The sequence below is a fragment of the Anabrus simplex genome, chromosome 8, assembly GCF_040414725.1.
Source record: "Anabrus simplex isolate iqAnaSimp1 chromosome 8, ASM4041472v1, whole genome shotgun sequence".
Classification (NCBI taxonomy): Eukaryota; Metazoa; Arthropoda; class Insecta; order Orthoptera; family Tettigoniidae; genus Anabrus; species Anabrus simplex.
Window position 1 is genome coordinate 223,296,480 of NC_090272.1, and position 16,860 is coordinate 223,313,339.

A 16,860-nucleotide genomic window follows, 5' to 3' on the forward strand; every position below is an offset into this window, starting at 1 on the left:
TAGCGGAGCATGGTTTCGACCCACGGACTTCTGGCTTTTCGAGCCAGCACGCTTCCACTGCGCAACTCCGCTGCGGTGATTGGGCGTCTTATACCAGTCTCTGGCTGTATTTTGAGACGTTATTGTGTTATGTAACTTTAGCAGAGCGTGGATTCATTCCACGGACCTCTGGGTTATGGGCCCAGCACGCTTCCACTGCGCCACTCTGCTGCGAGAACGTCGCGTCTTGCTCCAGTCTCTGACTGTATTGTGAGATATTATTGTGTTTTAGAAACGTTAGTAAAACGGTGTCTCGTAGGACGGACATCTGGATTATCGGCCCGGCATGTTTCCACTGCGCTACTCTGCTGCGAGGGCAGAGCGTATTGCACCAGGCTCTGGCTGTAGTTTGAGACATTGTGTTGAAATAACTTGAGCAGAACGTGGATTCGATCCACGGACCTCTGGGTTATGGGCCCAGCACGCTTCAACTGCGCCACTCTGCTGCGAGCGTGCGCTGCTTGCTCCAGGCTCTGGCTGTAGAGTGAGACATTTTTGTATTAAAATACCTTTAGCAGAGCGTGGTTTCGATCCACGGACCTCTGGGTTATGGGCCCAGCACGCTTCCAATGCGCCACCCGGCTGCTGTGAGAGCGCGACTTCCTCCAGGCTCTGGCTGTATTATGAGTCATTATTGTGTTACGAAAACGTTAGCAGACCGCGGATTCGATCCACGGACCTCTGATTTATGGGCCCACAAGAGAACACTGCGGAACTCTGCTGCGAGGGGAGCGCGTCTTGCTCGAGGCTCTGGCTGTAGTGCGAGACATTTTGTGTTGAAATAACTTTAGCAGATCGCGGTTTCGATCCACGGACCTCTGGGTTATGGGCATAGCACGTTTCCACTGCCCCACTCTGCTGCGGTGAGAGCGCGTCTTGCTCGAGGCTGGGGCTGTAGTGTGAGACAATTTGTGTTGAAATAACTTTAGCAGAGCGTGGATTCGATCCACGGACCTCTGGGTTATGGGCCCAGCACGCTTCCACTGCGCGACCCTGCTGCTGTGAGAAGGCGACTTCCTCCAGGCTGTGGCTGTATTATGAGTCATTATTGTGTTAAGAAAACGTTAGCAGACCGCGGTTTCGATCCACGGACCTCTGAGTTATGGGCCCACAAGCGACCACTGCGGCACTCTGCTGCGAGGGGAGCGCGTCTTTCCCCAGGCTCTGGCTGTAGTGTGAGATATTATTGTGTTAAAATAAACTTAGCAGAGCGTGGTTTCGATCCACGGACCGCTGGGTTATGGGCCCACACGCTTCCACTGCGCCACTCTGCTGCGAGAACATCGCATCTTGCTCCAGGCTCTGACTGTAGTGTGAGACATTATTGTGTTTAAAAACGTTAGTAAAACGGGGTCTCGTCCCCCGGACATCTGGATTATTGGCCCGGCATGCTTCCACTGCGCTACTCTGCTGCGAGGGCAGGGCGTATTGCACCAGACTCAGGCTGTAGTGTGAGACATTATTGTGTTAAAATAACTTTAGCAGAGCGTGGTTTCGATCCACGGACCTCTGGGTTATGGGCCAAGCACGCTCCCACTGCGCCACTCTGCTGCGGTGAGATGGCATCTTGCTCGAGGCTCTGGCTGTAGTGTGAGACATTTTGTGTTGAAACAACTTTAGCAGAGCGCGGTTTCGATCCACGGACCTCTGGGTTATGGGCCCAGCACGCTTCCACTGCGCCACTCTGCTGCGAGAACGTCGTATCTTGCTCCAGGCTCTGACTGTAGTGTGAGACATTATTGTGTTTTAGAACCGTTAGTAAAACGGTGTCTCGTAGCCCGGACATCTGGATTATCTGCCCGGCATGCTTCCACTGCGCTACTCTGCTGCGAGGGGAGGGCGTATTGCACCAGGCTCTGGCTGTAGTTTGAGACATTGTGTTGAAATAACTTGAGAAGAGCGTGGATTCGATCCAAGGGCCTCTGGGTTATGGGCCCAGCACGCTTCAACTGCGCCACTCTGCTGCGAGCGTGCGCTGCTTGCTCCAGGCTCTGGCTGTAGAGTGAGACATTTTTGTATTAAAATACCTTTAGCAGAACGTGGTTTCGATCCACGGACCTCTGGGTTATGGGCCCAGCACGCTTCCAATGCGCGACCCTGCTGCTGTGAGAGCGCGGCTTCCTCCAGGCTCTGGCTGTATTATGAGTTATTATTGTGTTAAGAAAACGTTAGCAGACCGCGGTTTCGATCCACGGACCTCTGATTTATGGACCCACAAGAGAACACTGCGGCACTCTGCTGCGAGGGGAGCGCGTCTTCCTCCAGGCTCTGGCTGTAGTGTGAGATATTATTGTGTTAAAATAAACTTAGCAGAGCGTGGTTTCGATCCACGGACCTCTGGGTTATGGGCCCAGCACGCTCCCACTGCGCCACTCTGCTGCTGTGAGAGCGCGTCTTGCTCGAGGCACTGGCTGTAGCGTGTGACATTTTGTGTTGAAATAACTTTAGCAGAGCGTGGATTCGATCCACGGACGTCTGGGTTATGGGTCCAGCAGGCTTCAACTGCGCCACTCTGCTGCGAGCGCGGCGCTGCTTGCTCCAGGCTTGGATGTAGAGTGAGACATTATTGTGTTAAAATAACGTTAGCAGAGCGTGGTTTCAATCCACGGCCCTCTGGGTTATGGGCCCAGCACGCTTCCACTGCGCAACCCTGCTGCTATGAGAGCGCGTCTTGCTAGCTGCTCTGGCTGTGTTGTGAGACATTTTGTGTTGAAGTAACTTTAGCAGAGCGTGGTTTCGATCCACGGACCTCTGGTTTATGGGCCCAGCACGCTCCCACTGCGCCACTCTGCTGCGGTGATTGGGCGTCTTATACCAGGCTCGGGCTGTAGTTTGAGACGTTATTGTGTTATATAACATTGGCAGAGCGTGGTTTCATTCCACGGACCTTTGGGTTGTGGGCCCAGCACGCTTCCACTGCGCCACTCTGCTGCGAGAACGTCGCATCTTGCTCCAGGCTCTGACTGTAGTGTGAGACATTATTGTGTTTTAGAACCGTTAGTAAAACGGTGTCTCGTAGCCCGGACATCTGGGTTATCGGCCCGGCATGCTTAAACAGCGCTACTCTGCTGCGAGGGCAGGGCGTATTGCACCAGGCTTTGTCTGTAGTTTGAGACATTGTGTTGAAACAACTTTAACAGAGCGTGGTTACGATCCACGGACCTCTGGGTTATGGGCCCAGCACGCTACCACTGTGCCACTCTGCTGCGGTGAGAGGGCGTCCTGCTCGAGGCTCTGGCTGTAGTGTGAGACGTTTTGTGTTGAAATAACATTAGCGGAGCATGGTTTCGACCCACGGACTTCTGGCTTTTCACCCAAGCACGCTTCCACTGCGCCACTCTGCTGCGGTGATTGGGCGTCTTATACCAGGCTCTGGCTGTATTTTGAGACGTTATTGTGTTATGTAACTTTAGCAGAACGTGGTTTCATTCCACGGACCTCTGGGTTATGGGCCCAGCACGCTTCCACTGCGCCACTCTGCTGCGAGAACGTCGCATCTTGCTCCAGGCTCTGACTGTAGTGTGAGACATTATTGTGTTTTAGAACCGTTAGTAAAACGGTGTCTCGTAGCCCGGACATCTGGATTATCGGCCCGGCATGCTTCCACTGCGCTACTCTGCTGCGAGGGCAGGGCGTATTGCACCAGACTCTGGCTGTAGTTTGAGACATTGTGTTGAAATAACTTGAGCAGAGCGTGGATTCGATCCACGCACCTCTGGGTTATGGGCCCAGCACGCTTCAACTGCGCCACTCTGCTGCGAGAACACCGCATGTTGATCCAGGCTCTGACTGTAGTGTGAGACATTATTGTGTTTAAAAACGTTAGTAAAACGGGGTCTCGTCCCCCGTACATCTGGATTATTTGTCAAGCATGCTTCCACTGCGCTACTCGGCTGCGAGTGCAGGTCGTCTTGCTCGAGGCTCTGGCTGTAGTGCGAGAAATTTTGTGTTGAAATAACTTTAGCAGAGCGTGGTTTCGATCCACGGAACTCTGGGTTATGGGCCCAGCACGTTTCCACTGCCCCACTCTGCTGCGGTGAGAGCGCGTCTTGCTCGAGGCTCGGGCTGTAGTGTGGGACAATTTGTGTTGAAATAACTTTAGCAGAGCGTGGATTCGATCCACGGACCTCTGGGTTATGGGCCCAGCATGCTTCCACTGCGCGACCCTGCTGCTGTGAGAACGCGACTTCTTCCAGGCTCTGGCTGTATTATGAGTCATTATTGTGTTAAGAAAACGTTAGCAGACCGCGGTTTCGATCCATGGACCTCTGAGTTATGGGCCCACAAGCGACCACTGCGGCACTCTGCTGCGAGGGGAGCGCGTCTTTCCCCAGGATCTGGCTGTAGTGTGAGATATTATTGTGTTAAAATAAACTTAGCAGAGCGTGGTTTCGATCCACGGACCTCTGGGTTATGGGCCCAGCACGCTCCCACTGCGCCACTTTGCTGCGAGAAGGTCGCATCTTGCTCCAGGCTATGACTGTAGTGTGAGACATTATTGTGTTTAAATAAAACGGGGTCTCGTCCCCCGGACATCTGGATTATCGGCCCGGGATGTTTCCACTGCGCTAATCTGCTGCGAGGGGAAAGGCGTATTGCACCAGGCTCTGGCCGTAGTGTGAGACATTATTGTGTTAAAATAACTTCAGCAGAGCGTGGTTTCGATCCACGGACCTCTGGGCTATGGGCCCAGCACGCTTCCACTGCGCCACTCTGCTGCTGTGAGAGCGCGACTTGCTCGAGGCTCTGGCTGTGGTGTGAGACATTTTGTGTTGAAATAACTTTAGCAGAGCGTGGTTTCGATCCACGGACCTCTGGGTTATGGGCCCAGCACGCTACCACTGTGCCACTCAGCTGCGGTGAGAGGGCGTCCTGCTCGAGGCTCTGGCTGTAGTGTGAGACATTTTGTGTTGAAATAACTTTAGCGGAGCATGGTTTCGACCGACGGACTTCTGGCTTTTCGCCCCAGCACGCTTCCACTGCGCCACTCTGCTGCGGTGATTGGGCGTCTTATACCAGGCTCTGGCTGTATTTTGAGACTTTATTGTGTTATGTAACTTTAGCAGAGCGTGGTTTCATTCCACGGACCTCTGGGTTATGGGCCCAGCACGCTTCCACTGCGCCACTCTGCTGCGAGAACGTCGCATCTTGCTCCAGGCTCTGACTGCAGTGTGAGACATTATTGTGTTTTAGAACCGTTAGTAAAACGGTGTCTCGTAGCCCGGACATCTGGATTATCGGCCCGGCATGCTTCCACTGCGCTACTCTGCTGCGAGGGCAAGGCGTATTGCACCAGGCTCTGGCTGTAGTTTGAGACATTGTGTTGAAATAACTTTAGCAGAGCGTGGTTTCAATCCACGGACCTCTGGGTTATGGGCCCAGAACGCTTCCAATGCGCCACCCTGTTGCTGTGAGAGCGCGACTTCCTCCAGGCCCTGGCTGTATTATGAGTCATTATTGTGTTAAGAAAACGTTAGCAGACCGCGGTTTCGATCCACGGACCTCTGATTTATGGGCCCACAAGAGAACACTGCGGCACTCTGCTGCGAGGGGAGCGAGTCTTCCTCCAGGCTCTGGCTGTAGTGTGAGATATTATTGTGTTAAAATAAACTTAGCAGAGCGTGGTTTCGATCCACGGACCTCTGGGTTATGGGCCCAGCACGCTTCCACTGCGCCACTCTGCTGCGAGAACACCGCATGTTGATCCAGGCTCTCACTGTAGTGTGAGACATTATTGTGTTTAAAAACGTTACTAAAACGGGGTCTCGTCCCCCGGACATCTGGATTACTTGTCAATCATGCTTCCACTGCGCTACTCGGCTGCGAGTGCAGGGCGTCTTGCTCGAGGCTCTGGCTGTAGTGCGAGTCATTTTGTGTTGAAATAACTTTAGCAGAGCGTGGTTTCGATCCACGGACCTCTGGGTTATGGGCCCAGCACGCTCCCACTGCGCCACTCTGCTGCTGTGAGAGCGCGTCTTGCTCGAGGCACTGGCTGTAGTGTGAGACATTTTGTGTTGAAATAACTTTAGCAGAGCGTGGATTCGACCCACGGACCTCTGGGTTATGGGCCCAGCAGGCTTCAACTGCGCCACTCTGCTGCGAGAGCGGCGCTGCTTGCTCCAGGCTCTGGCTGTAGAGTGAGACATTATTGTGTTAAAATAAATTTAGCAGAGCGTGGTTTCGATCCACGGACATGTGGGTTATGGCCCCAGCACGCTTCCACTGCGCCACTCTGCTGCTGTGAGAGCGCGACTTGCTCGAGGCTCTGGCTGCGGTGTGAGACATTTTGTATTGAAATAACTTTAGCAGAGCGTGGTTTCGATCCACGGATCTCTGGGTTATGGGCCCAGCACGCTTCCACTGCGCCACTCCGCTGCGAGAACGTCGCGTCTTGCTCCAGGCTCTGACTGTACTGTGAGACATAATTGTGTTTTAAAACCGTTAGTAAAACGAGGTCTCGCAGCCCGGACATCTGGATTATTGGCCCGGCATGCTTCCACTGCGCTACTCTGCTGCGAGGGCAGGGCGTATTGCACCAGGCTCTGGCTGTAGTGTGAGACATTATTGTGTTAAAATAACTTTAGCAGAGCGTGGTTTCGATCCACGGACCTCTGGGTTATGGGCCCAGCACGCTACCACTGTGCCACTCTGCTGCGGTGGGAGGGCGTCCTGCTCGAGGCTCTGGCTGTAGTGTGAGACATTTTGTGTTGAAATAACTTTAGCAGAGCGTGGTTTCGATCCACGGACCTCTGGGTTATGGGCCCAGCACGCTTCCACTGCGCCACTCTGCTGCGGTGATTGGGCGTCTTATACCAGGCTCTGGCTGTAGTTTGAGACGTTATTGTGTTATGTAACTTTAGCAGAGCGTGGTTTCATTCCACGGACCTCTGGGTTATGGGCCCAGCACGCTTCTAATGCGCCACTCTGCTGCGAGAACGTCGCATCTTGCTCCAGGATCTGACTGTAGTGTGAGACATTATTGTGTTTAAAAACGTTAGTAAAACGGGGTCTCGTCCCCCGGACATCTTGATAATTTGTCAGGCATGCTTCCACTGCGCTACTCTGCTGCGACCGCACGGCGTCTTGCTCGAGGCTCTGGCTGTAGTGCGAGTCATTTTGTGTTGAAATAACTTTAGCAGAGCGTGGTTTCGATCCACGGACCTCTGGGTTATGGGCCCACACGCTTCCGCTGCGCCACTCTGCTGCGAGAACATCGCATCTTGCTCCAGGCTCTGACTGTAGTGTGAGACATTATTGTGTTTATAAACGTTAGTAAAACGTGGTCTCGTCCCCCGGACATCTGGATTATTGGACAGGCATGCTTCCACTGCGCTACTCGGCTGCGAGTGCAGGGCGTCTTGCTCGAGGCTCTGGCTGTAGTGCGAGACATTTTGTGTTGAAATAAATTTAGCAGAGCGTGGTTTCGAACCACGGACCTCTGGGTTATGGGCCCAGCACGTTTCCACTGCCCCACTTTGCTGCGGTGAGAGCGCGTCTTGCTCGAGGCTCGGGCTGTAGTGTGAGACAATTTGTGTTGAAATAACTTTAGCAGAGCGTGGATTCGATCCACGGACCTCTGGGTTATGGGCCCAGCACGGTTCCACTGCGCGACCCTGCTGCTGTGAGAACGCGACGTCCTCCAGGCTCTGGCTGTATTATGAGTCATTATTGTGTTAAGAAAACGTTAGCAGACCGCGGTTTCGATCCACGGACCTCTGAGTTATGGGCCCACAAGCGACCACTGCGGCACTCTGCTGCGACGGGAGCGCGTCTTTCCCCAGGCTCTGGCTGTAGTGTGAGATATTATTGTGTTAAAATAAACTTAGCTGAGCGTGGTTTCGATCCACGGACCTCTGGGTTATGGGCCCACACGCTTCCGCTGCGCCACTCTGCTGCGAGAGCATCGTATCTTGCTCCAGGCTCTGACTGTAGTGTGAGACATTATTGTGTTTAAAAACGTTAGTAAAACGGGGTCTCGTCCCCCGGACATCTGGCCTATCGCCCCGGGATGTTTCCACTGCGCTAATCTGCTGCGAGTGGAAGGGCGTATTGCACCAGGCTCTGGCTGTGGTGTGAGACATTATTGTGTTAAAATAACTTTAGCAGAGCGTGGTTTCGATCCACGGACCTCTGGGTTATTGGCCCAGCACGCTACAACTGCGCCACTCTGCTGCGGTGAGAGGGCGTCTTACTCGAGGCTCTGGCTGTGGTGTGAGACAATTTGTGTTGAAATAACTTTAGCAGAGCGTGGTTCGATCCACGGACCTCTGGGTTATGGGCCCAGCACGCTTCCACTGCTCCACTCTGCTGCGAGAACGTCGCGTCTTGCTCCAGGCTCTGACTGTAGTGTGAGACATTGTTGTGTTTTAAAACCGTTAGTAAAACGGGGTCTCGTAGCCCGGACATCTGGATTATTGGCCCGGCATGCTTCCACTGAGCTACTCAGCTGCGAGGGCAGGGCGTATTGCACCAGGCTCTGGCTGTAGTGTGAGACATTATTGTGTTAAAATAACTTTAGCAGAGCGTGGTTTCGATCCACGGACCTCTGGGTTATGGGCCCAGCACGCTCCCACTGCGCCACTCTGCTGCGGGGAGAGGGCGTCTTGCTCGAGGCTCTGGCTGTAGTGTGAGACATTTTGTGTTGAATTAATTTAGCAGAAAGTGGTTTCGATCAACGGACCTCTGGGTTATGGGCCCAGCACGCTACCACTGTGCCACTCTGCTGCGGTGAGAGGGCGTCCTGCTCGATGCTCTGGCTGTAGTGTGAGACATTTTGTGTTGAAATAACTTTAGCGGAGCATGGTTTCGACCTACGGACTTCTGGCTTATCGCCAAAGCACGCTTCGACTGCGCCACTCTGCTGCGGTGATTGGGCGTCTTATACCAGGCTCTGGCTGTATTTTGAGACGTTATTGTGTTATGTAACTTTAGCAGAGCGTGGTTTTATTCCACGGACCTCTGGGTTATGGGCCCAGCCCGCTTCCACTGCGCCACTCTGCTGCGAGAACGTCGCATCTTGCTCCAGGCTCTGACTGTAGTGTGAGACATTATTGTGTTTTAGAACTGTTAATAAAACGGTGTCTCGTAGCCCGGATATCTGGATTATCGGCCCGGCATGCTTAAACTGCGCTACACTGCTGCAAGGGCAGGGCGTATTGCACCAGGCTCTAGCTGTAGTGTGAGACATTATTGTGTTAAAATAACTTTAGCAGAGCGTGGTTTCGATCCACGGACCTCTGGGTTATGGGCCCAGCACGCTCCCACTGCGCCACTCTGCTGCGGTGAGAGGGCGTCTTGCTCGAGGCTCTGGCTGTAGTGTGAGACATTTTGTGTTGAAACAACTTGAGCAGAGCGTGGATTCGATCCACGGACCTCTGGGTTATGGGCCCAGCACGCTTCAACTGCGCCACTCTGCTGCGAGAACACCGCATGTTGATCCAGGCTCTGACTGTAGTGTGAGACATTATTGTGTTTAAAAACGTTAGTAAAACTGGGTCTCGTCCCCCGGACATCTGGATTATTTGTCAGGCATGCTTCCACTGCGCTACTCGGCTGCGAGTGCAGGTCGTCTTGCTCGAGGCTCTGGCTGTAGTGCGAGAAATTTTGTGTTGAAATAACTTTAGCAGAGCGTGGTTTCGATCCACGGAACTCTGGGTTATGGGCCCAGCACGTTTCCACTGCCCCACTCTGCTGCGGTGAGAGCGCGTCTTGCTCGAGGCTCGGGCTGTAGTGTGGGACAATTTGTGTTGAAATAACTTTAGCAGAGCGTGGATTCGATCCACGGACCTCTGGGTTATGGGCCCAGCACGCTTCCACTGCGCGACCCTGCTGCTGTGAGAACGCGACTTCTTCCAGGCTCTGGCTGTATTATGAGTCATTATTGTGTTAAGAAAACGTTAGCAGACCGCGGTTTCGATCCATGGACCTCTGAGTTATGGGCCCACAAGCGACCACTGCGGCACTCTGCTGCGAGGGGAGCGCGTCTTTCCCCATGATCTGGCTGTAGTGTGAGATATTATTGTGTTAAAATAAACTTAGCAGAGCGTGGTTTCGATCCACGGACCTCTGGGTAATGGGCCCAGCACGCTCCCACTGCGCCACTTTGCTGCGAGAACGTCGCATCTTGCTCCAGGCTATGACTGTAGTGTGAGACATTATTGTGTTTAAATAAAACGGGGTCTCGTCCCCCGGACATCTGGATTATCGGGCCGGGATGCTTCCACTGCGCTAATCTGCTGCGAGGGGAAGGGCGTATTGCACCAGGCTCTGGCCGTAGTGTGAGACATTATTGTGTTAAAATAACTTCAGCAGAGCGTGGTTTCGATCCACGGACCTCTGGGTTATTGTCCCAGTACGCTTCCACTGCGCCACTCTGCTGCTGTGAGAGCGCGACTTGCTCGAGGCTCTGGCTGTGGTGTGAGACATTTTGTGTTGAAATAACTTTAGCAGAGCGTGGTTTCGATCCACGGACCTCTGGGTTATGGGCCCAGCACGCTACCACTGTGCCACTCTGCTGCGGTGAGAGGGCGTCCTGCTCGAGGCTCTGGCTGTAGTGTGAGACATTTTGTGTTGAAATAACTTTAGCGGAGCATGGTTTCGACCGACGGACTTCTGGCTTTTCGCCCCAGCACGCTTCCACTGCGCCACTCTGCTGCGGTGATTGGGCGTCTTATACCAGGCTCTGGCTGTATTTTGAGACTTTATTGTGTTATGTAACTTTAGCAGAGCGTGGTTTCATTCCACGGACCTCTGGGTTATGGGCCCAGCACGCTTCCACTGCGCCACTCTGCTGCGAGAACGTCGCATCTTGCTCCAGGCTCTGACTGCAGTGTGAGACATTATTGTGTTTTAGAACCGTTAGTAAAACGGTGTCTCGTAGCCCGGACATCTGGATTATCGGCCCGGCATGCTTCCACTGCGCTACTCTGCTGCGAGGGCAAGGCGTATTGCACCAGGCTCTGGCTGTAGTTTGAGACATTGTGTTGAAATAACTTTAGCAGAGCGTGGATTCGATCCACGGACCTCTGGGTTATGGGCCCAGCACGCTTCAACTGCGCCACTCTGCTACGAGCGTGCGCTGCTTGCTCCAGGCTCTGGCTGTAGAGTGAGACATTTTTGTATTAAAATACCTTTAGCAGAGCGTGGTTTCAATCCACGGACCTCTGGGTTATGGGCCCAGCACGCTTCCAATGCGCCACCCTGTTGCTGTGAGAGCGCGACTTCCTCCAGGCTCTGGCTGTATTATGAGTCATTATTGTGTTAAGAAAACGTTAGCAGACCGCGGTTTCGATCCACGGACCTCTGATTTATGGGCCCACAAGAGAACACTGCGGCACTCTGCTGCGAGGGGAGCGAGTCTTCCTCCAGGCTCTGGCTGTAGTGTGAGATATTATTGTGTTAAAATAAACTTAGCAGAGCGTGGTTTCGATCCACGGACCTCTGGGTTATGGGCCCAGCACGCTTCCACTGCGCCACTCTGCTGCGAGAACACCGCATGTTGATCCAGGCTCTCACTGTAGTGTGAGACATTATTGTGTTTAAAAACGTTACTAAAACGGGGTCTCGTCCCCCGGACATCTGGATTACTTGTCAGGCATGCTTCCACTGCGCTACTCGGCTGCGAGTGCAGGGCGTCTTGCTCGAGGCTCTGGCTGTAGTGCGAGTCATTTTGTGTTGAAATAACTTCAGCAGAGCGTGGTTTCGATCCACGGACCTCTGGGTTATAGGCCCAGCACGCTCCCACTGCGCCACTCTGCTGCTGTGAGAGGGCGCCTTGCTCGAGGCACTGGCTGTAGTGTGAGACATTTTGTGTTGAAATAACTTTAGCAGAGCTTGGATTCGACCCACGGACCTCTGGGTTATGGGCCCAGCAGGCTTCAACTGCGCCACTCTGCTGCGAGAGCGGCGCTGCGTGCTCCAGGCTCTGGCTGTAGAGTGAGACATTATTGTGTTAAAATAAATTTAGCAGAGCGTGGTTTCGATCCACGGACATCTGGGTTATGGGCCCAGCACGCTTCCACTTCGCCACTCTGCTGCTGTGAGAGCGCGACTTGCTCGAGGCTCTGGCTGTGGTGTGAGACATTTTGTGTTGAAATAACTTTAGCAGAGCGTGGTTTCGATCCACGGATCTCTGGGTTATGGGCCCTGCACGCTTCCACTGCGCCACTCCGCTGCGAGAACGTCGCGTCTTGCTCCAGGCTCTGACTGTAGTGTGAGACATTATTGTGTTTTAAAACCGTTAGTAAAACGGGGTCTCGCAGCCCGGACATCTGGATTATTGGCCCGGCATGCTTCCACTGCGCTACTCTGCTGCGAGGGCAGGGCGTATTGCACCAGGCTCTGGCTGTAGTGTGAGACATTATTGTGTTAAAATAACTTTAGCAGAGCGTGGTTTCGATCCACGGTCCTCTGGGTTATGGGCCCAGCACGCTCCCACTGCGCCACTCTGCTGCTGTGAGAGCGCGTCTTGCTCGAGGCACTGGCTGTAGTGTGAGACATTTTGTGTTGAAATAACTTTAGCAGAGCGTGGATTCGACCCACGGACCTCTGGGTTATGGGCCCAGCAGGCTTCAACTGCGCCACTCTGCTGCGAGAGCGGCGCTGCTTGCTCCAGGCTCTGGCTGTAGAGTGAGACATTATTGTGTTAAAATAAATTTAGCAGAGCGTGGTTTCGATCCACGGACATCTGGGTTATGTGCCCAGCACGCTTCCACTGCGCCACTTTGCTGCGGTGAGTGCGCGTCTTGCTCGAGGCTCGGGCTGTAGTGTGAGACAATTTGTGTTGAAATAACTTTAGCAGAGCGTGGATTCGATCCACGGACCTCTGGGTTATGGGCCCAGCACGGTTCCACTGCGCGACCCTGCTGCTGTGAGAACGGGACGTCCTCCAGGCTCTGGCTGTATTATGAGTCATTATTGTGTTAAGAAAACGTTAGCAGACCGCGGTTTCGATCCACGGACCTCTGAGTTATGGGCCCACAAGCGACCACTGCGGCACTCTGCTGCGAGGGGAGCGCGTCTTTCCCCAGGCTCCGGCTGTAGTGTGAGATATTATTGTGTTAAAATAAACTTAGCAGAGCGTGGTTTCGATCCACGGACCTCTGGGTTATGGGCCCACACGCTTCCGCTGCGCCACTCTGCTGCGAGAGCATCGCATCTTGCTCCAGGCTCTGACTGTAGTGTGAGACATTATTGTGTTTAAAAACGTTAGTAAAACGGGGTCTCGTCCCCCGGACATCTGGCTTATCGGCCCGGGATGTTTCCACTGCGCTAATCTGCTGCGAGGGGAAGGGCGTATTGCACCAGGCTCTGGCTGTGGTGTGAGACATTATTGTGTTAAAATAACTTTAGCAGAGCGTGGTTTCGATCCACGGATCTCTGGGTTATGGGCCCAGCACGCTTCCACTGCGCCACTCCGCTGCGAGAACGTCGCGTCTTGCTCCAGGCTCTGACTGTAGTGTGAGACATTATTGTGTATTTAAACCGTTAGTAAAACGGGGTCTCGCAGCCCGGACATCTGGATTATTGGCCCGGCATGCTTCCACTGCGCTACTCTGCTGCGAGGGCAGGGCGTGTTGCACCAGGCTCTGGCTGTAGTGTGAGACATTATTTTGTTAAAATAACTTTAGCAGAGCGTGGTTTCGATCCACGGCCCTCTGGGTTATGGGCCCAGCACGCTACCACTGTGCCACACTGCTGCGGTGGGAGGGCGTCCTGCTCGAGGCTCTGGCTGTAGTGTGAGACATTTTGTGTTGAAATAACTTTAGCGGAGCATGGTTTCGACCCACGGACTTCTGGCTTTTCACCCCAGCACGCTTCCACTGCGCCACTCTGCTGCGGTGACTGGGCGTCTTATACCAGGCTCTGGCTGTAGTTTGAGACGTTATTGTGTTATGTAACTTTAGCAGAGCGTGGTTTCATTCCACAGACCTCTGGGTTATGGGCCCAGCACGCTTCCACTGCGCCACTCTGCTGCGAGAACGTCGCATCTTGCTCCAGGCTCTGACTGTAGTGTGAGACATTATTGTGTTTAAAAACGTTAGTAAAACGGGGTCTCGTCCCCCGGACATCTGGATAATTTGTCAGGCATGCTTCCACTGCGCTACTCTGCTGCGAGTGCAGGGCGTCCTGCTCGAGGCTCTGGCTGTAGTGCGAGTCATTTTGTGTTGAACTAACTTTAGCAGAGCGTGGTTTCGATCCACGGACCTCTGGGTTATGGGCCCAGCCCGCTCCCACTGCGCCACTCTGCTGCTGTGAGAGCGCGTCTTGCTCGAGGCACTGGCTGTAGTGTGAGACATTTTGTGTTGAAATAACTTTAGCAGAGCCTGGATTCGACCCACGGACCTCTGGGTTATGGGCCCAGCAGGCTTCAACTGCGCCACTCTGCTGCGAGAGCGGCGCTGCTTTCTCCAGGCTCTGGCTGTAGAGTGAGACATTATTATGTTAAAATAAATTTAGCAGAGCGTGGTTTCGATCCACGGACATCAGGGTTATGGGCCCAGCACGCTTCCACTGCGCCACTCTGCTGCTGTGAGAGCGCGACTTGCTCGAGGCTCTGGCTGTGGTGTGAGACATTTTGTGTTGAAATAACTTTAGCAGAGCGTGGTTTCGATCCACGGATCTCTGGGTTATGGGCCCAGCACGCTTCCACTGCGCCACTCCGCTGCGAGAACGTCGCGTCTTGCCCCAGGCTCTGACTGTAGTGTGAGACATTATTGTGTTTTAAAACCGTTAGTAAAACGGGGTCTCGCAGCCCGGACATCTGGATTATTGGCCCGGCATGCTTCCACTGCGCTACTCTGCTGCGAGGGCAGGGCGTATTGCACCAGGCACTGGCTGTAGTGTGAGACATTATTGTGTTAAAATAACTTTAGCAGAGCGTGGTTTCGATCCACGGACCTCTGGGTTATGGGCCCAGCACGCTACCACTGTGCCACTCTGCTGCGGTGGGAGGGCGTCCTGCTCGAGGCTCTGGCTGTAGTGTGAGATATTTTGTGTTGAAATAACTTTAGCGGAGCATGGTTTCGACCCACGGACTTCTGGCTTTTCGCCCCAGCACGCTTCCACTGCGCCACTCTGCTGCGGTGATTGGGCGTCTTATACCAGGCTCTGGCTGTAGTTTGAGACGTTATTGTGTTATGTAACTTTAGCAGAGCGTGGTTTCATTCCACGGACCTCTGGGTTATGGGCCCAGCACGCTTCCACTGCGCCACTCTGCTGCGAGAACGTCGCATCTTGCTCCAGGCTCTGACTGTAGTGTGAGACATTATTGTGTTTAAAAACGTTAGTAAAACGGGGTCTCGTCCCCCGGACATCTGGATAATTTGTCAAGCATGCTTCCACTGCGCTACTCTGCTGCGAGTGCAGGGCGTCTTGCTCGAGGCTCTGGCTGTAGTGCGAGTCATTTTGTGTTGAACTAACTTTAGCAGAGCGTGGTTTCGATCCACGGACCTCTGGGATATCGGCCCAGCACGCTCCCACTGCGCCACTCTGCTGCTGTGAGAGCGCGTCTTGCTCGAGGCTCTGGCTGTAGTGTGAGACATAATTATGTTAAAATAACTTTAGCAGAGCGTGGTTTCGATCACGGCCCTCTGGGTTATGGGCCCAGCACGCTTCCACTGCGCCACCCTGCTGCTGTGAGAACGCGACTTCCTCCAGGCTCTGGCTGTATTATGAGTCATTATTGTGTTAAGAAAACGTTAGCAGACCGCGGTTTCGATTCAAGGACCTTTTGGTTATGGGCCCAGCATGCGACCACTGCGGCACTCTGCTGCGGAAGCGTCGCGTCTTGCTGCAGGCTCTGACTGTAGTGTGAGACATTATTGTGTTTTAAAAACGTTAGTAAAACGGGGTGGCCCCCCGGACATCTGGATTATTGGCCCGGCATGCTTCCACTGCGCTACTCTGCTGCGAGGGCAGGGCGTCTTGCACCAGGCTCTGGCGGTAGTGTGAGACATTATTGTGTTAAAGTAACTTTAGCAGAGCGTGGTTTCGATCCACGGACATCTGGGTTATGGGCCCAGCACGCTTCCACTGCGCCACTCTGCTGCTGTGAGAGCGCGACTTGCTCGAGGCTCTGGCTTTGGTGTGAGACATTTTGTGTTGAAATAACTTTAGCAGAGCGTGGTTTCGATCCGCGGACTTCTGGGTTATGGGCCCAGCACGCTTCCACTGCGCCACGCTGCTGCGAGAACGTAGCGTCTTGCTCTAGGCTCTGACTGCAGTGTGAGACATTGTGTTTTAGAAACTTTAGTAAAACGGGGTCTCGTAGCCCGGACATCTGGATTGTTGGCCCGGCATGCTTCCACTGCGCTAGTCTGCTGCGAGGGCAGGGCGTATTGCACCAGGCTCTGGCTGTAGTGTGAGACATTATTGTGTTAAAATAACTTTAGCAGACCATGGTTTCGATCCACGGACCTCTGGGTTATGGGCCCAGCACGCTTCCAGTGCGCCACTCTGCTGCTAGAACGTCGCATCTTGCTCTAGGCTCTGACTGTAGTGTGAGACATTATTGTGTTTAAAAACGTTAGTAAAACGGGGTCTCGTCCCCCGGACATCTGGATTATCGGCTCGGCATTTTCCCACTGCGCTACTCTGCTGAGAGGGCAGGGCGTATTGCACCAGGCTCTGGCTGTAGTGTGAGACATTATTGTGTTAAAATAACTTTAGCAGAGCGTGGTTTCGATCCACGGACCTCTGGGTTATGGGCCCAGCACGCTTCCACTGCGGCACTCCGCTGCGACGGGAGCGCGTCTTGCTCGAGGCTCTGGCTGTAGTGCGAGATATTTTGTGTTGAAATAACTTTAGCGAAGCGTGGTTTCG

General features: G+C 53.6%; 2 non-coding genes across 2 annotated transcripts; both read right to left on the reverse strand.

Moving 5' to 3' along the window:
• Window positions 1-11,724: 11,724 nt before the first annotated feature.
• TRNAI-UAU (transfer RNA isoleucine (anticodon UAU)) lies at window positions 11,725-11,796 on the reverse strand. The gene has a single exon. It is a non-coding gene; the product is annotated as a tRNA-Ile (tRNA).
• Window positions 11,797-15,461: 3,665 nt separating this feature from the next.
• Window positions 15,462-15,533, reverse strand: TRNAI-GAU (transfer RNA isoleucine (anticodon GAU)). Its single transcript has one exon. It is a non-coding gene; the product is annotated as a tRNA-Ile (tRNA).
• Window positions 15,534-16,860: the final 1,327 nt, after the last annotated feature.